This window comes from Sciurus carolinensis, assembly GCF_902686445.1.
Source record: "Sciurus carolinensis chromosome 14 unlocalized genomic scaffold, mSciCar1.2 scaffold_124_arrow_ctg1, whole genome shotgun sequence".
In the NCBI taxonomy this organism is placed as follows: domain Eukaryota; kingdom Metazoa; phylum Chordata; class Mammalia; order Rodentia; family Sciuridae; genus Sciurus; species Sciurus carolinensis.
In genome coordinates, this window is record NW_025920109.1 from 1,820,368 (window position 1) to 1,844,386 (window position 24,019).

Consider the following 24,019-nt stretch of genomic DNA (forward strand, 5'->3'; position numbering starts at 1 on the left):
AGTTCCTTGGAGACTTATGATGTGTTAATGCCAAGTTCAAGGATTGGCTATCTAATATCATGCCACACGTGGACAGCTCACGATTCATATAGTGCTATGCTGACATTCCTCTGCATGCTCTCCTGCATGAGAGAAAGCTTTGCTTTAATTGGTTGATAAGCTAGGAGCCTTGGAGAGGAGAGAGGGAGAGGGTAGAAGAAGGGAGATAGGGGGAGAAAAAAGGAGGCAGGAAAACAGGGAGGACGCAATAAATCTTGCCAACTAAAGATTGGTGGTGTCTCCTTTCTCCACACCAGTTCCGCTGGACAGAACAAGTGGTGGCCCGTACAGGGAACTTCTCTCTCCTTCTGTGTCCTCCCAGGTAAGTAACTTAGGTAAGCTATAGGAAAACTAAATAACTTAAAGTAAGCTATAGGAAAACTGTAGAATAACCTCCCAGAAATCTCAGGCCAGAGTGTATAAAGGGTAGGTCACACAGTCCCAGTGAAGGGACCCCACAGTCCTGGTAAAGAGACCACACAGTCCTGGTGAAAAGGACCCCACAGTCCTGGTGAAAGGGACCCCACAGTCTCAGTGAAGGGATCTCACAGTCCTGGTGAAAGGGAACCCACAGTCCCAGTGAAGGGACCCCACAGTCCCAGTGAAAGGGACCCCACAGGGCCGGTGAAGGGGACCGCATACCTCGGTAAAGGGAGTCTTCATTACCCCGGTAAAGGAGGCCACATAACCTGGTAGAGGGAGGTCTCATAACTCCAGAATGGGGTCACAAGTGTCTAGAAATCAAATGATAAAAGTCATACAAGATGTATTTAAGGCTAATGGAACTGCCGTAAAACAATCTACTGTGACAGCATATGTAACCACGTTGGCCAAGATTAGTCCTTGGTTTTTGGAAGAGGGAGTCCTGAATATTCCACAATGGGAACATGATAAAGAGGATCTTATTAAAGCAGAAAAGCAATCCCCGTTACCTAGAGGTACTTTTCCCATGTGGCAGCTCATTAAGGAATGTCTAACATCTAAAAAAGGTAAAATAATAACTTTAGTAAAAAAAGGAAATATGTGTCTGGAAGAGATAAAGAAACAACTAAGTGTAAATTCTCATAAAGAGGAAGAAGAGGAGGAGGGGCTTACTGGGGAGAAATTAGAAAGAGCATCAAGGACACGGTCGCCCCCATCAGTTATATCGGGAAGGAATACCAACCACTTCCTGGAGACAGCAACTCCCCCCCAAGCAGCCTGCCCCCTATATCCCCCAAGGTACCCTTGGGAGGAGTTACCTCATGCTATAAATCAGATGGGTTTTTCACTGTGGGGAGAAGAAACCCCCCTTAAGGAACTTAGCAGTCCCACAATTCTTCCCTGTGCTAGAGGACCAAAATAGACAAAGATTCCACCAACCTCTGGTTTCAAAACAATAAAAAATTTTAAGGAGGCAGTGGCTACGTGTGGTCCACAGGCTCCATTTACAATTAGTATGTTGGAATCAGTAGTGGGGCTAAATCTAGTGCTGGAAAATTGGAAAAGTCTATGTAATGCTGTGCTATCAGGGGGGCAGTGCCTAGTGTGGAAAACTGCATGGCAGGAAGCCTCAATAGAAATGGCATGCTGTAATGCTGATGCAGGCTTTCCCCCAAAAATGTAGAAATGCTAACAGGAGAAGGAAACTATGCAGGTATTCAATAGCAGATTATTATTATTATTATTATTTTTTTTGCAGTACTGGGGATCGAACTCTGGGCCTTGTGCTTGCGAGGCAAGCACTCTACCAGCTGAGCTATCTCCCTAGCCCTCAATAGCAGATTATTTATGATCCTGGGGTGTATGCCGAAATTGCTGCTGCTGCCACTAAAGCCTGGAAGTTAATTCAAGGGACAGGAGATTTACAGGGGCAGTTGTCCAAGGTGATTCAGGGAAGTAATGAACCATTTACAGATTTTGTTGATAGATTAATCCAAACTGCTGCTAGAGTATTTGGGGATTCAGAAAAAGCAATGCCCTTAATAAAACAATTAGCTTATGAGCAAGGAAATAGATGGTGTAAGAAAGCTATAAAACCATGGAAAAATAAAGATTTAATTTAAGTACCTGTATAATGGTCTACAGGGATATCAATGATGCAGTCATTACAGGACAAGAAATAGCTGCTGCTCTTCATGGGCCAAATCAGGGGCAATCAAGAGCTAAAGGAATAATATGCTTTAAGTGTGGGAAAGAAGGGCACTTCAGAAAAAACTGCCCTGAAGGACCCATAGGATTAAAGCCTAGGGGAACACCTAAGACTAGAGAACAACAAGGAACAAATCAACCTGCCCCAGGTTTATGTCCCCGGTGCCAAAAAGGAAGGCAGCGGTTGAAATATTGTACATCAAGATTTGATATAGGGAGATATCCTATGCCAGCCCAGTCAAAAAATGGCCAGGGGGGCCCAACCCGGGACCCTCAAATATACAGGGCCTTTCAGAATCCCATAGCACAGATCCCCATTAACAATCCTTTTTGACTATCTCCTCATTGTCTTGAGGAACATCAGGGAGCCGGAGATTGAACCTCTGTGGCTCCGCCTGACTCATTTTAACCCCAGAAATGGGAGTACAAGTGGTCCCCACAGGAGTACATGGACCACTCCCTGAGGACACAGTAGGATTATTGTTAGGGCAGAGTTCCACATCTCTGTCAGGATTACAAGTATTGCCAGGAGTCATTGATTCTGATTATACTGGGGAAATAAAGATTATGTTATCCCCCCCTTGAGGGGTATCTGTTATTTCTCCAGGAGATAAAATAGCACAAATATTGATATGGCCTAACCATCATGGGACTTTTCCCAGTTCACAAAAGACTGGAGGAAACAATGGGTTTGGATTTACAGGATCAGGTGTCTTTTGGGCACAATTGACAAAAAATAGACTTATGCTTAAATTGAAGGTTAATGGTACTCCCGTAGAGGGTCTAATAGACACTGGGGCTGACATCTCTATTATAAGACAGAAGGACTGGAACAAATCATGGCCTGTTACAGCATCCAGTACTACCTAACAGGGACTTGGATTTGCCCAAACCCCATTACAAAGTTCAACTGTATTATCTTGGGAGGACCCTGATGGGAAAAGGGGGACATTCCAACCTTATGTATTAGCTCACCTGCCTGTCACTCTTTGGGGAAGAGACATTTTAACACAAATGGATGTTGTCATTTCTTCCTCAGTTGAACAAAATATTTCCTGTCTAAACCCAACCATTTTACCAGCCATGGTGGGACAATGTCATATCCCTGGAAAAGGACTAGGCAAGAATCTACATGGTATCATCTGCCCCATTCAAGTCAAAGGACACACAGGGACTAAAGGACTGTGTTTTCTGGAGGGGCCACTGAACCATTAAAGATAACATGGAAATCCAATAATCCTATCTGGGTCCCCCAGTGGCCCCTTTCTAAAGAAAAAATAGAGGCAGCTCAGGAAATAGTTAATCAACAATTAAAGGAAAATCATATCATTCCTTCCACTTCCCCTTTGAATACACCCATTTTTGTCATAAAAAAGAATTCTGGGAAATGGCGACTCTTGCAAGGTCTGAGAGCCATAAATTCCAGTATGCATATTATGGGCCCGGTGCAACTGGGTCTCCCCTCATTAGGTGTTATTCCAAAACATTATCAGATCTCCTCTATAGACATACTAATTCCTTGGAGACTTATGACGTGTTAATGCCAAGCTCAAGGATTGGCTATCGAATATCATGCTGTATGTGGACAGCTCGTGATTCATATAGTGCTATGCTGACATTCCTCTGCATGCTCTCCTGCATGAGAGAAAGCTTTGCTACAATTGGCTGATAAGCTAGGAGCCTGGGAGAGGAGAGAGGGAGAGGGTAGAAGAAGGGAGATAGGGGGAGAATGAAGGAGACAGGAAAACAGGGATGATGCAATAAATCTCGTCAACTAAAGATTGGTGGTGTCTCCTTTCTCCTTCGCTGGTTCCGCTGGACGGAAGAATGGCCTCTGCACCTTTCCTAGAATTCATGCTGTGGGGTATCCCCCCACTTCCATTCCTTATGCATTCAGCTCCTATCACTTTATAGAAGGTATCCTACACAGTACCTAACTCCCTCCACCTGCCTCAGGTCCCTGTTCCCCATCGGTTCTGCACATTGCCATCAACCTGTCACCTTAAGACAGTGTAGTCGTTCAAAAGTCACAGTTTCAAGGAGAAAAAAAAGACAGCATCTTTAACTTAAGTTCTAGTTTCCCCCTTAATCTAATTTTGGATACTCCCTAACTTCACTTTGTGAGCATTACATTGCTTGATGTATCCTGAGCTCATCTAACATACACAGAGAGCCACAGAGTTCCAATCTTCCTGTATTTCAACCCTCAGCTCACAACTTCCCTGAACACCCAGCCCCTAGATCCCTGGGCTCCCAACCCTCTCCAAGAGTGACTGTATCCTCTTCCATGGTTCTAACTGTACCTCACATATTGATGACTCCCTAGCTCTTCTTCAGCCCCAAACTCTCCAGTTACAGCTGGATACTTTCACCCAAATGTCCTACAGTCTCCTCAAACTCAACATGATTCCAAATGAACTCTTAACTCCTTACTCATGAGCTTACTCTGTCCCTTACCCTCTTCATACTCAACTTCTGGATTTCCCCTAACCCCAAGTTAGTCCCCATGTCTCATTGATGGAATTCCCTGAGTCCCTCAGATCCATCTCCTCTGACCCTATCCCACATCCTCACTGCCTTTCACCTGAAATATTATGATAACATCCTAAGTTGATCTGGCCTCCTTTTTTCCAATCCATGCCTTCAGTGTGATTTCAAAAGCAGTGAAGATTTGTGCCCCTTGGATCCTGACTATTGCTTTATCTCCTGCCACTCCCCTTCCCTTTTGATTTATCCTCCCATATTAATGAGTTTCTGCACCTACCCAATGAACAAAGCTTATTCACATTTTTTTGTCTTGCCTCTAGCTGCTCCCTGCCCACAAGCTCTCCTCACCCTGTCTACCAGAAAAATTCCACCTAATTCTTTGATGCCTAGCCCAGTGCAATCACACCCCCTCCACAAAGTTCTTCCTTTAGCAAACTCCCTTCAGTGAAGTTAATGCCACCTTCTTAGTGTTCCTTGTGTGCCTCAGTATGCCTTTGTGTTGCATCTGAGATGCTATATGAAGCAACTTGAGCTGTTATACCTACCATGGACTGTTTATCCATGTCTTTATACCAGTTCTAAGCACAGAAGCATATACATGATAAGTGCTCAGTTCATACTTGCTGAATTGAGCTGAGGTGCTTGTCTGCATGGTGTATTTGATTCTTGCCATGTGTTATCTTGCATGTATGTGCCTTGTTGCTATGGATAGGTCCTAATGTCATAAAAAACAAACACTTGTCCTTCTGGTGTCTTTTTATTTTCTGTACATATAATCAAAAATGGAATGCTACAATACTTGAAGGCTACATCCCTTTCCTATTTTCACCTAATAAGTTAGTATAGATCATGTGTAATTAACAAGTCTCAATAATGCCAAATTACTGAGCAAACTGGCCTAAATTCTGCTTCTATATTACTCTCACCCCACTAACATTCAATAGGTCCAATATTCAAAACCTTTGTTTGATTTTTATTTTCTAGTGTATAAAAATTTATTGTGAGTAAAGCACATGTTGTACACATACATTCCCATTGACTCTGGAGACTGAGGCAGGAGGAATGTGAGTTCAATGCCTGCCTCAGCAATGTAGCAAGACCCTTTCTCTAAATAAAATATAAAAATGGCGTGGGGATATGGATCAGGGTTAAGTGCCCCTGAGTTAAATCCCTGGTACCAAAAATTAATAAATATTTACTTTTGACTACTTCTAGGCCATGACTACTCTGACCCTAATTTATTGATATTGTTTCTCCAAATCCCAGTATTAAACAATATATAACATGGGGAGACTGCAGAAAAAAAACATGGTCCCTCTGAAGCACAATGTCAGCCAAAAGAGGCAGAGTCTTGTAAATGACATTTGGCCCAAAAATGTGAATTTCTCTCCAAGGAAATATCACGGCATTATAATATGTACATATCAGTCTCTTCATTGATTTACAGCATCTACCACAGTGCCTAGTACACATTTCCATTCTCTGACCCCTTTTCTTTAGTAATATATATTAACTTAAGGAAGATGTCTTCATTTTGAATAATAAGAGCTTCAATGTTATTAATTGGTATTTTCTCACAAATTCAATAATTTTATCATTTTTTGTATTATTGAAAATTAACACATATTAAAAACCAAGTCATCAATTATAAATATAACTGGATTAAATATTTAACATCAGAAATAAAAATTAATAACTTACCTAGAATAGACTGAAAGGATAATTATCTTTTGATCCTATTCCCATATTTTATAAACATGCTAACAAAAATTAGAAAATTCTTGAAATTATTTACAACAGCTGTAAAAAGAAACAAGAATGTGTTATAAAAGGTAGATAAAGCATTTTTATATTACATTAATGTTTTGGAAACAAAAGAAAGCAAGTTTCTTGCCACTCTTTTTCACTTTAATGAACTATCTCCAGGAAATAACATTTTCTGTTCTTTAAATATGAGCAAGAGATGAGCTATATATTAACAATATTAATTTTCTATATTTATGTCATAAGGACCATCTTTTAATATAAAAAGTGATGACAAAAATAAATAATTTGGCTCATTTCAATTTATGGGTATATGATCACATATGTATTCAAACATGATTTCAAAATACATACTTTATTTAGAATAAGCAATACAAATACTAAAGCCAATGGGTACTCTCATGTGTGTGTATATAAAATTTATCTGCCTTTGCCTTAAGGAAAAATTTTCACCCACTAGTGCAGCAACTTATAATCTATGCATCTGGATTGCCTTTCCTTTGGTGGCACATACTCGAATACTGAATGCTAACTTTAACACATGTAAGAACAAAACAAATAAATAAGTACCTAAGGAAAATATGGGGCTGGGGGGTGACTCAGGGGTAGAGCACTTGCCTAGGGTATATGAGGCATTGGATTCCATTCTCAACAGCACATATAAATAAGTGAATACAAAAAACATCCATCAACATCTAAAAAATTTAAAAAATAAGTAAAATATAAAATAAAACAAATTAAAAATAATTCCATCACAATGTCAAGGCAATGTCACAGCACTGTACTTTTTGTTTTCCAAAATTCATATTCATTTCATTTTATGCATAAAAACTGATAAATTCATGACTTTCATGAATTTATATATAGTAAATATATAAATACTTTAAATATCTTTTTAGCTCCCTATTTGAAGTCATTGAGTAATAAACATGTTGCACATTATACATTTTATATGGCTCCATTGTTTAAGTAGTAAAACTGCTTAAGTTTAATTTTGATTGGACTTTCCAATTTACCACTGTTAATAAAGAGCAATGTCTGGAAATGTATTTCCCATTGCTGCGCACAGCAACTGTTGGCCAATCTGCTGAATGTACCAACACAAGCCATATAGGAAGAGAGAGTATTTATTAAGACATATAAAGTATATACAAAAGAAAAGCCATCCCAGGTAATATACCAACTCAGCACCAGAGAGACATCATGGGCATTTCGCAGCATACATAACCAAAGAAAGCAGTCTTGTCACCTTTGAGTTCTTCTTATCTCTCTTAAATACACTCTATAAACATATAAAGTTATTGTCTGGAGCCACTGGGCTCAGTTTCATCAGTACGTTTGGTCTCCAGACCTGGATCTGGCCAGGAACCAGGACTTGAGAGCAGAAACCAGATGTCTTTAAGTTTTTTTTTTTTTTTTTTTTTAATGTTCTCTGGGCAGAGAGCTTATCTGTCCTTGAACAGGGGCACTGCTAGATGACTAAGTTTCTCATGCAAATTGTTTACTCCTTGCCCTGATTTCACTTTTTGAAAGCACTCTTAAAGAAGACTGCATTTTTCTCTACAAGCAAACATTAGCATTGAACTAATTTTTCAGCATTCCATCCCAGTGGAGGCACTGAACATGAATGCTAAATTGGGATCCCAGTATCATTACAGTGGTAGGACCCTGGAGACAATTATTTAACCTAAGGTCTGTATTCCCTCATGTGAAAACAGTTATAATAGTTATATGATGGACTTTCTGTGAAGATTTAAGAAAGCAATATAGTACCTAGCAGAGGATGTCATTAATGTTAATTTCTTTCACATAGTTTATGCTATGCACTGAATGTTTAAGTGACCCCAAAATTTCTATGTTGAGGTTCTAATCTCCCAGAGTGATAATTATGGATGTGAGTCTCTGGAAGGTAATTAGGTTTAGATTAGGTATTGTAGGCAGGAAATCATAAAAAAGATTTGTGACAATTTAAGAGGGAAACAGCTTTCTCTGTCTCTCATATCTCCCCTGCATACACAGGTACAGGAGGAAAGTTCAGGAGACCAAAGGTAGGTCTCTACAAACCAGGAAGTACGTTGTCACCAGAACTCTAAGATGGCACCCTCATATCAAATTCCTGGATGCCAGATCTCTGAGAAAATACCTGTTTATTTTTTAAATCACCCACTGTATGGTATATTGTTATGGCAGCTTGAGTAGACTAGGCTAGATTATATTTTAAAATATCTTTTCAAAAAAGACTTTGAAAAGCAAGATAATTTTTATGTCATCCCAATGTGACATGGTTTTACAAGTCTACCACCTAAAATACAGTATCCACTACCATAAGTTACTGCAGAACACAAGAACAGCATTATTAGATTTACTGGTAGATATCTACTGATTTTCCAATTTGGCCAACAGAGAAAGAATATAGGATAGAAACAGAAAGTTATACTCATTAGATTTTTCTGACCCATGACAATTATTCTTTCCAGGTCAACATGTCAGACATCAAAAGTAAACACTGACTATACAGTGAGCAAAATAATGAGAATGAATCCACTAATGACATTAAAAAATCTTAAAAGTTAGTCCAATTCCTCATTCTCTCCACTAGTACAAAAATAAAAGGCAACATTGCAGGTTGAATGCTAATGAACTGTACAAGGTTTTCTGGTATAGTCAGGTTTTACTTCACAAATGCTATATAAAGCACATTTTAAATGCCATAAACTTGTTTCTTGTTTTCAGCATTTAAAATGCAAAATGCCACTATTGTTGTATAACAAGTATTCTAAATAACTATTTCCTATTTAAAAGGTTCAGCTAAAATTGCTTACTTAAAATTCAAAAGAACCTAAAATTATTCCTCCTTTCCAGGTAGAAAAGGAGTGAGAACTTATAAAATACATTTTTAAAAATCTACAAGAGAATATTTTTATAAGTTGATTTTATCATGTAATAGATTTTTCCCCAATGAAGCAACAAATTAATAATTATTACCCTGGAAATATAAAAGCTATGTAGAAAATGCCAGAAAATGATGCCATAATTATGTAAGGATTAGGAAATACCAATATGTGTTTAAAATATAGCTTTATAAATATTCAGCATTATTACACACTAGCAAAATGTGCAAAAATAGAGTTCAAAGATAGTTTCCAAATATTAAGGGACATCATTATGTTCACTTTTGAATCATTTTCTCTGTTGCCTTTATAGTTCTATGTTCACAATAAAGTATTGCAATGTTTTTGAGTTAGTTCAACTTCATCAATGGAGGGAATGAAGAAAAATATCATTACTAAAAATAAGGTATAAAAGCCCTGACACAGCAAAGCAAATGATTTTATACACCTGCTCTTGCCACTAAAATTGTAGGATTGAAGCAGTTTCTGAAAATTAAGCATATCTACACACATATATAAAAATCTACTTAATCAACAGAGCTATCCTGTGTTACAGAGTAAAAAGAACTAATACTTTCCATATTTTATAAATTAATGACTTAGAAGAGCTTAGGTGTACAGGGTTATCACACACATTGAATCAATTATTCTAATTTCATCTTTCCTTTCTGTATATGTTTCTTTTGTTCTTCTGGTAAACAGAGCATATGACAGTCTACACTATTTTAACTATTGAAAACTGAAAGTTACTTTGTTGGCCTAAACCAAGGAGTAGAGTGAATTACGCACTTTATAAAAGCTTATTTTAGTCATAGGCAAATTAAGATAGTAACAAGACTTTTATTTTACATTTATTTTTTTCCAAGTATAAAAGTAACATGAAAATTTGTAAAATTACAGAGAAAGACTATAGTGACCTATAAATTCTATCTTCCAGAAGTCTTCCTTCTCTTTTTGGTATATTTCCTTACAGTGAAGCAAATTTTGATAATCTAAGCAAGCACTAATAAACAGGAAGAAAGAAAAGAAAGAAAAAAGATTAATGGACACTTAGTATGGCCTTTTCATGTGTTGTACATACATATATAAATCATTCATGATTATGAATATGATCATTTAATTTCAAAAAAGACTCAGTTAGAATGGGATAGAAGCCCCATAATTCAGAGAGAGGTCCCTGAACTGAAAGCTATTAATTTTTATATTGTCAATACTTCTGTGGCAGCAAGATCTGAAAGAGTGATATCAATATCAATGTCCCTGCATTAATAAGGTATTTCTTTGATAATCTTCCCAATCATACAGCAATAATGTTATTTTTATTATAAAATAAGTAATGAATTATATTTGCCTAATAAATTTAAAGTCAAATAATTTTAAATTCAAAGACTATTTTTTTTGAAGCACAGCATTCAAACCCTTAGTGCCTCTGGCCTATAAGATGGTTTGTCAGATAAAAGTATAATACCCTTATATCCCCAAATAAAAACAGAATGTATCTTAGGTATAGTCACATTTCTTCTTTTGTTCCAACCCATTGCTGATGCAAGTATGTAGATGCTAGAATCACAAAGACTGAAATAACTTCATTATCAAAGCAACATCCAAAGTTAAGTCAACTCCTCAGACTCAAAAGAACAAAAACAAAGGATATTACCACTAGCAATTCTTTTTTTCTGAAAATTTAGTCTTCAGCCTTATTTCTAGCTTTGAGAAAGATTTTAGATCAACTCAAGGCATCAGAGGTCATAAAATCCCATTCATTTTCTTCTGTCCAATGTGTTTACAAAGTCAACCTAAAACATGGTAACTCAAATTTGTTTCTCTGATCATCTTGCATAATGCTTTCCTAAAGAAATCCTTCAACAAAACACCCCCTCAAAAAAGTAATGTAAATATTGAAGAGAGAATTATTCATCATTAAGTCAAACATTTCCTGATAAATGACAAAAGGTCCAGCTGATTATGCTTTGCTGAACCTAGAAGTGACCAAGACTCAAAACAAAATCTGCTACTTCTGTGTCTACAAAATTAAGACACAGCCTAAGGCTATGGAAACATGACCATTGATGTGTCTTGGGTGGACATATTCACATAAGAGAGGCGCCATGTGTTTCAACTAAATGTTTTTTGCCATTTTTGCAGAAGAAAAGCTAATTGTTAGTGGTCTTGGGACATTCTAGGTCCCAGAAAGGAAAGAACAGGAGGAAGAGAGGAATTTAAAGCAGTTCATTGTCAGAACAAATTCAGGCATCCCTTGTTAGTAAAGTTTCCCCAAGCTGAAGGCAAAATACTGCTTACCCAGAAAAAGGAGTGTGTGAAAAGTTGAGGAGGAGAGAGGGAAGCCACAGGAGAGTCTATGTGCCAGTGTGGGGGTTATTGGAGGGAGAGAACCTGGAGCTATCCAGTGGATTTGGGGAGCAAATGAATAGGGCCCAAAGACACCCAGAACAATGACTGTGACCGCAAAATGCTTTGCATTCCTTCCCCTGGTTCTTTTACTGTCCCACATTCCCTCCACCTCTGCTCCTGACTGACACTCGAGGAGTGACCCACCAGCATGAGGCTGCCCTGGTCTTGGTCTTCGCCTGCTTCCCACACTAGGACTCCTCCTACTCCTTCTGCTCCTTCTGCTTCTCCTGGTCTTCCTGTTCCTCCTTCTCCTCTGTGCAGGACCCAGGCCTCTCCCAGGAGCTGGAACGCCCCTGGTTACCGCCTCCTTACCCACATCCTGCGGACCTGTTCCCCTTTCTTCCTTGCACGAGGCAACGGAACAGAGCGATCTGCACCCCCAGACCAACACCCGCCTAGAAGAACTCAGTGTCTCAGGGGGTCTTCCGCCACTTCTCCTCCTCTGCCTCACAGAAAGACTGGCCTCCCCTGGATATCAAAGCCACAGCAAGCACAGAAGGTGGTGAATAGAGCTGACCCCCAGAAGGAGTGGGTCAGACATCCATGCACACCCTACCCAACCCATGGAAATGCCTGGGCGACCCAGGATCCGCAACCAACCCAACTGGTGACTGGCACAGGAGCTCCAGTGGTGTACCTCTACCCTCCACTTCCCGCCAGGCCTGAGCCCCTGGTCCCCGCCCACACCACCTTCCCATGTACCCTCTGGTAGGGGGCAGCAGGCACAGCGGACAGCACTGCCCACTCACCAGCACATGTGCAGATGCATCCAAGGTAAGGCACGATGCCTGGCTGAGGCTGCTGGCCAGGCGTGGGCTTCTCCTCTCCTGTATTGTGCTCTGGATGCACAGAGCTAAAGGGAGTGCTGGGGCAGTGTTGGCTTGCTGTGTGTATGTTGCCTTCTCCCCACAGCCTCTGATGGACACCTCCACATTTTCCCAGAATACAGTGAGTCAGTGAGAGAATAGGCTTCTTTTGAAATGGTCCAATCATCAACCAGGAGTGCAATCCCCTGTTTAAAATAAAACAAAACAAAAAACTGTCCAATGTAAAATCAATTTTGTTTTTTATCTTTGCACAGTGGCACGCATGTGCAGTCTCTGTTTTGTGAATGGTGGAGGCAGGAGAATCCCAAGTTCCAGTCCATCCTGGGCAACTTGGTGAGATCCTATCTCAAAATAAATAAAAGACTGAAGATGTAGTTCTATGGTAGCGTGAAATCAATCCCTAGTTCTGCAAAGAATAATAACCATAAAATAATAAAAATAACAAAATAATAATTTTAACAACAGAATTTGTATCAATATAAAACATAGAATTCACAGTTCCAGTATCCAATGGAATTTATCAGGAATGTCAAAATATCAGCAAAATATGTATAAAGTACAGTAAAATAAGTCCACAAAAAGTGACCCAGAAATATCTAAGTGAACTAATAAAGACACTAAATAATTATTAAAATATACATTTTATATGTTCAAGATAGTAGAGGATGTAATGGCCTTCTTATGTTAAAAATCAAATATAAAATAAACCTCAAAAGACAAAAATATAGTGTGTATAGTGTGTGTCATTAATAGCTGACTAGACATCACAGAAAGAAACTTTAACCTGAAATATAGAAACACTGCCAAAAATGATGAGTAGGGAAAACATTTTTATGTAGAATGAAAGAAAAAACTACAAAAAGAGACTAAAAATAAAAATTTCTGACATTTAAAGACATTCTAAAAGAAATGCAACACAAACCACACACAATGACAAAATTTGTACAAATATACATTTACGCATGACAGGTGTAAAACCTTCAAAACTTAATATAGAATAACCCAATTAGTGTACACTTTTTTAAATTGACAAAATATTGGAATAGAAAATTCAAAGAAAAGATAAAAATGCAAATAAAGACTTAAAAAGACATTCAATATTGTTAGACACTAGAGAAATGCAAATTAGAAAGAAAATAATATGCCAATACAAAACTATAATAATTAGTCCAAATTTTCAGAAAATTAACTGGTTTATGATTTAGGAAAAATTATTTGAACCATGCTTTTGTGTTTTTCACAAAGTACTAGTATATTTATTCTCATTCTGTAGAGTTGTGCATGAGTCAGACCCACAAAAATTACATACTGGTTAAAAATATAAGGTAACCATGATGATGATGGTAATGGTGATGATCTTTGTTACTCTGATGTCTGACAAGTAGTGCTGAATAATTATTCAGTGAAAAACTTGAGACATTATTATTAGGTAATAGGATAAAAAACTATGACAAAATTTATTTTTTCAATGTCTGCAATAAATAATATATAACTATAAGTTAAATTCCAATTAAATTAAGAAGTTTAAGTTTTCACTATTGATAGTAATTGAAGAGATTCCCCTCTTTTATTGGAGATTTTTATTAGAGAAAATTTAAACTGGTACATCTGTCTTTTGAAATATATGTAAAAACGTGATTGGATTCTCCACTCAAAGAATATGATTGAGCAAATTTTAAAAATATTTATCTGCACATTCCCTACAAGAGACTCATGCCAACTGAAGGATGCACAAAGTTGGAAAATGAAAGTATAGAGAAAAAGATTCCATGAAATTTGAAACCAAACCCAAACAAAAATGCAAGGTAATTGCTATGTATAAATCAGAAAAAGCTTTAAGTCAATCATGATATAAAAAGACAAATATGGTCAATGTAGATTGATAAAGAAATCATTGTATTTGAAGAATTTAATGATGATAAATATATATGCTCTTACCATTACAGCTCTTAAATATGTAATCACATTTTGGTAGATCTGAAGAGAGAACTCAGTTGCGTTCCAGTGTACTAGGAGATTAAAATAACCCACATTCAACAATGCACCACAAGGAAATATTCAAAATACTTGCATGCCCAAGAAATGTACTATAGAATAAATACCTTAATGTCTCTGTACATAAGATGCCCTTATCCTTGAAAACAATTTTCACAATCAAAACATAAATTTTCTTCTATTGAAAGATCATAAAATGCTGATATATACTACTAGTATGCCCTATTTTCAGTCAATTAAATTATGGAAGGAAAAAATTGATTAAAAAATTGGAGAATATTTTATTTGAATTGAAAAAATATATATTCCAATATGATATCATTATACTTAAAATATTATATTTAATCTCTCATTGCAAGTAGAATAGGAAAAGATGAATTCAAATAATATACAATTGTAAGAAATACTACTGAATAATGGATAACATTAGTGAATGATATTTTAAAGAAATTATTCTTGGGTCTGGGGCTATGACTCAATGGAAGAGCACTTGCCTTGCATGTGTTAGGCACTGGCTTCAATCCTCAGCACCACATAAGAATAAACAAATAAAGATATAAAAAAAGAAATATTCTGATAGGCATATAATCTATAAATACACTTTTTATATATAATATGTCATTATATTTTAATTACATTTTTCTTATGAATTTATTCATGATGATATAATAAAAATAACTATTTTTCTCCTTACAAATCCCACTTATCTCATGTTTCCATGGTATGTTCTAAAGACAACACTGGAAGTAACATATATAAAAAATCCACTCATAAGATTATGAAATTCACATAGTCATGTGAATGAATAAAATTCCAGTGAATCTAGTGTATCAGGCATTCAGAGAAAAATTGCAATTTTAAAGAAAATCGCCTCAATATAATTTCATAAAATCTTGCACTTCCTTTCCAATTTATTTTATTTTTCCACAAATTTATTGGTGATATATAATTATTTTAGTTTAAATCTTTCATTGATGTTTCCAGATGACCTATGATAAGTAACTTAGTTATCTGGGCAATTTCTAATATTCACCAGTATGTTCTGCTTCTCTTGGTAACAAATAAGCTCATTAAATGCCTTCTTTATTCAATCTTTTATGTATTCAATTTAGGAAATGAACTTAAATATGTATTGAATGCCACATTTTCTTCTGAACTTCTTTGTCTACACTTGTAAAGGGCATCTCAGCTTCAATGCATCCATAATTCACATTAAAATTTCTTCTGCCCCAAGGTAAATTTGGAAAGTGAAAGGTTTTCCCTATTTTATTGATTCCTACTTTTGAATATCTAGTTTCTACATTAGAAGCACAAAATTACAATTTCCACTAATAAAACAATGAGATGTCTTAATTTTGTTATAAGCCAGAGAATGGAAGAGAGGAGATGTTAAGAAAGCAATTTAACTAACAGTTCCAAAAGAACAGAGAAATCAGAGCAAAAACAACTGCTCCTAACTTCTAAGTTTACATTTCAAACCTCCATTCAAAGTCACAGGAACAGGCACATCAAGGTGCTTTACATTCCCTACCAGTCAAGGAGCAGCAGCTCTTCTTACATTCCCAAACTTGTCCTATCCTCAAAATTTCCTAACTTTGCATTGTCCTTCTGTTCTCATCTGGAGCCAGCATAGGTTCAATATGAGCAATTTACATTCTTCTCCATAAACTTCCATTATAAAATACTCTGGTCTTTTAGTGCTGGAAGATAATTTCCCAAGTGCTTCTTATCCATAATTCTGGTGGCTTAGGGAATGTGTCTCAGGGCCAATCCTTTTCTCTAGCATTTTTTATACTCAATGAATCCTTTAAAAAATTTCTCTCTGAGAGACCTCTTGGTTTCTAGAATTTTTATTCAACACTTTAAAAAACTTAGAGCTTACATGATGTGTAAGCTCTGCCTATTTCAAGTCCTCAAAATTGGAAATCATTCCCTCTTCTACATCTTTCCAACACCATGTAGACAATTCCACCTAGTGTCTCCTGAAGAGCTGTTTTCTTAGTCATTTCACTAAGTACAATCTTTTGTCATTGAACTTACTTTCCAGACTACAGCAAAATAGTATTATGGAATAGAAATACAAATGTCCCCCAACAGATAAGTACACTGCTTCAAAACTTTAATGACTTTTTTTGCTAAAATATTTCTACTGGTATCTTTAAGATACATGACAGGAACATATGTGGTTTGACTCTTGCCTTTTTTGTAACATTATCTCCATTAGTGCACAGCCTAATATGCATTCCATGATTTTCCAGTAATGTTTGCCAGTGACTCTTATAATTTATGCTGTCTTTTGGAGGACATTCTATCACTCCTTTTCATCTCCCTGAAAGAATATTTGCACTTCTTCTCACCTGCCTGTTACAAACACTTTGTAATTTGATCTATTTGTGATCCAATTGAGAAAACTTTTTCTCAGTCTCTAGACTAAGATTATAATCTATCCTGTATGCTCTCACAGCATATGGGAGAGATTAAGTACTCATGGTTCCTAGCATAGGAGGGCAAAAGTTGTCAAAATAATTTATGTATTTCAAAATAGAAAACATAAATTTGAATGTCCCCAAAACAAGACTTGATTCATATTTCAGGTAATAGATTTTCTAAGTGTCCTAATGTTTATACACAAATCAAAATATTATATGTGTGACCCATAAATGTGTACAATCATAATGTGTCATTTAACATTTTTTAAATTGATAAATGCTAAATACATGTTTGGGAAATGTAGAATTGTGACTAGTCCCAAGGGCATAGTGAAGGATGTCACTTCATAGAAGAGGTCAGCGATGAATACCACATGCCTTATCAAGAGCTGAACTTTTATTGTCATAGCTCCATCTTAGTTTTGAGTTATTTAAATTTTTTGACTTATCTGTCTTCATTTTCCTCTTACATACAAATATTTTATGACCTTCATTTATTATATAGGCTTTTTTCAAAAGTTTTAGTTATTTCTATATATATCTATCTATCTCCCTTTTACTTCATTTATCTCTAATTTCTATTTCCACAAGTAATTTTTTTCTTGACCCCTGCAGTAGATTCTTTCTAGTCTAGTAACTCTTTCTTCTTGGATATTTTATATGTAACTCAACTTCAACCAGTAACTCATATGACATGTTTTTCTTATTTGGAGGGCACTGGGCACTTTAACACTGAACTACATCCCCAGACCAATTTTGCATTTCTTCTAAGGTCTTCTCCAATTTCTTTCTTCAGTGTTCTTTAATTTTCATTGTAGAAGTACTTCACCTCTTTCCCTAGATTGATGCCTAAGTATTTTATTTATTTTTGAGAATATTGTGAATGGTATCTTATTCCCAATTTCTTTTTCAGCAGATTAATCATTGTAGATAAGAATGTCATAGATTCATGGGTTTTGACATTGTATCCTGCTATCTTCCTCAATTTACTTATGTATTCTAAAAGTTTTCTGGTGGATTTTGTTGATTCTTCTAAATATAGGATCATGAATTCAGCAAACAGAAATAATTGGAACTCTTCTTTTTCTATATATATTTAATTTTCTACTTTTGCCTAATTGCTCTGACTGGAATTTCAGGGACTATGCTGAAAAATAGTGGGAATGGTGGGCATGCTTGCTTTTCCTGTTTTTAGAGAAAATGCTTTCTATTTCTCTTCTTTTGTATAATGCCTGCCTTAGGTTTATCATATATACCCTTTACAATGTGTAGGTAATTTTCTTCTATCCCTAGTTTCTCTAGTATATTAAAAGCACTTTTTCAAGTGCGTTTTCTATCTCTTGAAATAACCACATGATTTTTACCCTTATATTTATTTATGTGTTTTATTACATTTACTGATTTACATATGTGGACCAACATTGCATCTCTGGGATAAATCCCAATTGACTGTGATGCACTTTATCTTTTAATGTGATTTTCTATGCTGTTTTTCAATAGTTTATTTAGAAATTTTGTATCTATGTTCATCAAGGATATTGGACTGTAGTTTTCTTTCTGTTTTAGTCAGCTTTTTCATTACTGTGATTAAAAGACCCAACCATAATAATTGTAGAAGAGAAAAAATTTACTTGAGAGATTATTGTTTCAGATGTATAAGTTCATAGAAAGCTGACTCCATTTCTTGGGGCTTGAAGTGAAGCAGAACATCATGGAAGAATTGTGTGGAAGAGATAAGCTGCCCTCATAATTATTAGGGGAGAGAGAGAGAGAGAGAGAGAGAGAGAGAGAGAGAGAGAGAGAGAGAAAGCCCACTCACAAGATACAAAACATATATCCCAAAGTCATGCCCCAATGTCCCACATCCTTCAGCCACTCCCTACCTGCCTTCAGTTACCACTCAATTAATCCTATCAGGTGATAAAATCACCAATTGGTTTAAGGCTCTTATAACCCAAACATTTCTTCTCTGAACATTCTTGCATTTTCTTTGCCCGGTTTTAAAGTCAGAATAATACTGGCTTCATAGAATGTGTTAGGTACTCTTCCCTCATTTTCTACTTCATTGAATAATTTGAGGAGGATTGTTATTAGTTCTTTAAATATCTGGGAAAACTCACTGAGAAATCTTCTAGTCCTGGACTTTTCTTTCTTGGCAGCCTTTTGATAGATACTTGAATCTCTTTATTTGATATGGATCTGTTTTCTGTATCATGTTTCAATATATACAGGCCATATGTCCCTTGGAATTTATCAATATCTTCAAAATTTTCTAGTCTTTTGGAGTATAAATTTTCAAAATATTTCCTGATGATCCCATAGAATTCAGTAGTATCTCTGGTGATATTTCCTTTTATCCCAAATTTTATTAATTAGATGTTTGTCACACTTTATTTTGGTAGTTTGCCTAAGGATTGATGAACCTTATTTATCCTTTTAAAAAAAATCAACACTTTGTTGAATTGATCTCATTTTTTTATTCTCAGTTTCATTGATTTTGGCTGTTTTTGATTGTTTCACATCTTGTGATGATTTTGATGTTGGTTTGTTCTTTTTCTAGGACCTTGAAATGTAATGTTAGATTATTTGGTATCTTTCTATTCTTTTAATGTATGAACTAAATAATATAAACTTTCCTTTCAGAACTGCCTTCCTAGTGTCCTAGAAATTTTGATATGTTGTATCACCACTCTCATTTATTTCTAAAAACAAATATATCTTCCCTTAAATTTTTCTGCTATTTATTCATCATTCAAAAGTGTATTATTTAGCATCCAGTAATTATGATGATTTCTGTTTAGATTATCATTGATTTCTACTTTCATCCCATTATGGCCTGATAGAACACAAGATATTAAATCTATTTTTTGTTATTTGCTAATATTTAGTTTGTAACCTAAAACACTGTCTCAGTTAGAAAATATTTCTTGTGCTAAGTTAAAATTATTTCATTGATAAGATATTCTACAGATGTCTTTTTGGTCCCTATTATTACATGTAGTTTTTATTCTGTAGAATATTTACATAGTTTGTTTGCATGATCAATTCAGTAGTGAGAAATGTGGATTAAAGCCATTCCACAGCTTTGTAACATATTATATTTGATTCTTCATATTGAGAAGTGTGTGCTTTATGACATAGATACTCCATTGTTCATGGCATAGATATTTACTTTTATTGCACATTATGATGTACAATTCCACATGCAGTATGAAATGACCTTCTTTGGCTCTTCTGAATAATGTTGAATTAAATCCACTTATCTGATATAAAAATAGCTACTCCTGCTTGCTTAGGAGTCCCACGTGAATGTTATGTCTTTTTCCATCCTTTCACCTACAGTCTGGGTGTCAATACCTGTGAAGTGAGTCTCTTGATGACTGAATATTGTTGAGATCATGCATCTGGCTGGTTTCCAGTTGAGGCTGGAAGCAGATACTTCCTGTTGCCTAGGCTCTAGTAATTTTCAGCCTTAATTAAATTTCCTCTGACTATCTTCACAGGTATCTTCAGCATAAGTTTCCTAGGGTGTTCAGGGAACTTATCCTAGAAACCTTCTATTTACAGCTGCCACCATTCAGGAATTAGGTCTCTATATCACAACATGTTCAGGCACCTTCCCTCTGGTATGACCCCATGATCCCAGGGTCATTTGCTAGACTTCTCATGGTGCCTCCCCACAACATTACTGGTTGAAGATTCTTTTGTCCTAATGCATCTACTTCCCTCTCCTGGAGGTGTAAGCTGCTTTGTTTCTCTTTCTCTGAGTTGAGTGGAACTGCGTAGAGTTTTCTATCTCTGGATTGCAGAGGCTGAGAAGAGTGCTAGGTTAGGTGCATTTTTATACAGGTGTGCACCACACTCCCTTCCTCTTGTTTAGAATGAGGAAAAGGGAATTTTAGCAGACTTTGCATTGTCCTTCTAGAAGTTCTTTCTGGCTGGATTCTTAAGAGGTCCCACTGCAGAGGATTTCCCTATGGTTTAATTCCTGGCTGTCTGGGTAGGGGAAAAAACCCTGTTGTTTAAAGGAGGTCAGTGGTTGACTAAGGAATTCAAAGATGGCTGCAGACCCCTCACACAGCTTTTTTTTATGATTTGAGTTTAAACTCTTTGCTGTGTTTTAAGAACCCTGCTGATCCTGTCACATTTTAAATTTTGTCTGCCTTTCCAAATGTTTTAACTGGTGAAGATTAAGCATTTTTCTGCTCTCTGTATTTTCCTCTTTCTCTCTTTATTGCCCCTCCCCTATTCCACCACCTTTGTTCAGGTTGGGAGTTAGGGGACTATGAGTTTATTTTCTACTCTGGTACACATTTCCAAGGTCTTCCAAGTTTCAGAATTTGTAATGTTGAGTCTTAGAGCATATATTTTGTCACCAACCTCCCAATTCTGCTTTTCCTTCATTGCTTCAATTCTTCATTTTGACAACATCAAGGCTTGCCACCTTCCACCATTGTTTCAACTTCCATCCATTGTATTTCTGAACTACAGTGTGATGTTTTGATATGTGCATACAGGGCATAATGCTAAATCCTTCAAATTAATATATCCATCACCCCATATACTCATACTATGTGAAGAGATATTTGAATTGTAATTCCTCAGCAATTTTCAAGTATGCCATATATTATTATTAAGTATGATCATAAAAATATTTCACTGAGAAAATGTACATCATACTTATACATTTATTTTTTCAATCTGTTATCCATGGGAATTTTGAGGTAATTCATAGTTTTTAGGTTATAGTAAATAGTCCTATTATGAATGCCCATTTTTAAGCACATAAAAGATATATACATATTTAAATTTGAAATATATTTACTTGCAGTGCAATGGTTAGGTCATGAGATATAGTTTTAAAGTACACCACATATTTTTCCATAGTGGTTGTACCAGTATCACATCAGGGTGCATACTGCACCGATATCATAAACAATATTTAGTATGTTTTATATGTTAATGTTAATCATCCTGACAGATAAATATTTTCTATCTTGTTATAACCTTAATTTTGCATGAATGTTCATTAAGAATATTGGTCTGAAATTTTCTTTCCTTGATGTGTGTCTGTTTTAGGTATCAGGGTGATATTGGCTTCATAGAATGAGTTTGGGAGGGTTCCCTCCCCTTCTATTTCATGGAATACTTTGGTGAGTATTGATATGAGTTCTTCTTTAAAGATTTTGTATAACTTGGTTGAGAATTCATCTGGTCCCGAGCTTCTCTTTGTTGATAGGCTTTTGATGACTTATTCTATTTCATTACTTGAAATAGATCTATTTAAGTTCTGTATGTCCTCCTCATTCAGTTTAGGTAATTCATATGTCTCTAAAAACCTGTTGATGTCTTTGAGATTTTCTGATTTGTTGGAGTATAGATTTTCAAAATAGCTTTTAATTCTATTTTGTATTTCACACATGTCTGTAGTGATATTTCCTTGTTCATTCCAAATTTTAGTAATTTGAGTTTTCTCTCTCCTTCTCTTTATTAGTGTGCCTAAGGGTTTATCAATCTTTTTTTATTTGTTCAAAAAACCAACTATTTATTATTTTTAATTTTTTCTATTGTTTCTTTTGTTTCAATTTCATTGATGTCAGCTCTGATTTTAACTATTTCCTGTCTTCTACTACTTTTGGTGTTGATATGTTCTTCTTTTTTCTAGGGCTTTAAGCTGTAGTATTAAGTCATTTATTTGTTGATTTTTTCTTCTTTTATTAAATACGCTCCATGAAATAAATCTTCCTCTAAGTACTGCTTTCATAGTGTCTGAGAGATTTTGATGTGATATGTCTTTGTTCTCATTTACTTCTAAGAATTTTTTTATTTCCTTCCTGATGTCTTCTGTTTTCCATTCATCATATAATAGCATATTATTTAATCTCCAGGTGTTGGAGTAGATTATGTTTTTTAATCTGTCAGTTATATCTAATTGCAATCTATTATGATCTTATAGACTACAAGGTAGTATTTCTATCTTCTTGTATTTGCTCACATTAGCTTTATGGCATAAAATATGGTCTATTTTAGAGAAGGATCAATGTTCTGCTGAGAAGAAGGTATATTCACTCTTTGTTTAATGATATATTTATATATATATATATATATATATATATATACACACACATTCATTAAGTCTAAATTGTTGATTGTGTTATTGAGATCTATGGTTTCTTTATTCAGTTTTTGCTTGGAAGATCTGTCCAGTGGTGAGAGAGGTGTGTTGAAGTCACCTAGTATTATTGTGTTGTGGTCTATTTGATTTCTGGATATGAGAAGGATTTGTTTGATGTACATGAATGAACCAATGTTTGGGGCATAGATATTTATGATTGTTATGTCTTGCTGATTTATGCTTCCCATAAACAGTATGAAATGCCCTTCTTTATCCCTTCTGACTAACTTTGGCTTGAAGTTCACATTATCTGAAATGGGGATAGATATTCCAGCTTTTTTGTGGTGTCCATGTGCATGATATGTTTTTCCCATCCTTTCACCTTTAGTCTGTGGGTATCTCTTTTTATGAGATGAGTCTCTTGCAGGCAGCATATTGTTGGATTTTTCTTTTCAATACAATCTGCCAGTCTATGTCTTTTGATTGATGAGTTCAGACCATTAACATTCAGGGTTATTATTGAGATATGATTTGTATTTGCAGTCATTTGGCTGGTTTTTGTTTTTTGACATGACTTGGTTTCTCCTTTATTTGGCTATTCCTTTAGGCTAGTTCCTCCCTTTGCTGATTTCAATCATTGTTTTTCATCTCTTTCTCATGGAATATTTTGCTGAGAGTGTTCTGTAATGCCAGCTTTCTTTTTGTAAATTCTTTTAGTTTTTGTTTATCATGGAAGGATTTTATTTCATTATCAAATCTGAAGGTAAGTTTTGCTGGTTACAAGATTCTTGATTGGCAACCATTTTCTTTCATGGCTTGATATATATTGTTCCAGGCCCTTCTAGCTTTTAGGGTGTGGATTGAAAAATCTACTGACATCCTTATTGGTTTTCACCTGAATGTAATTGGATTATTTTCTCTCACAGCCTT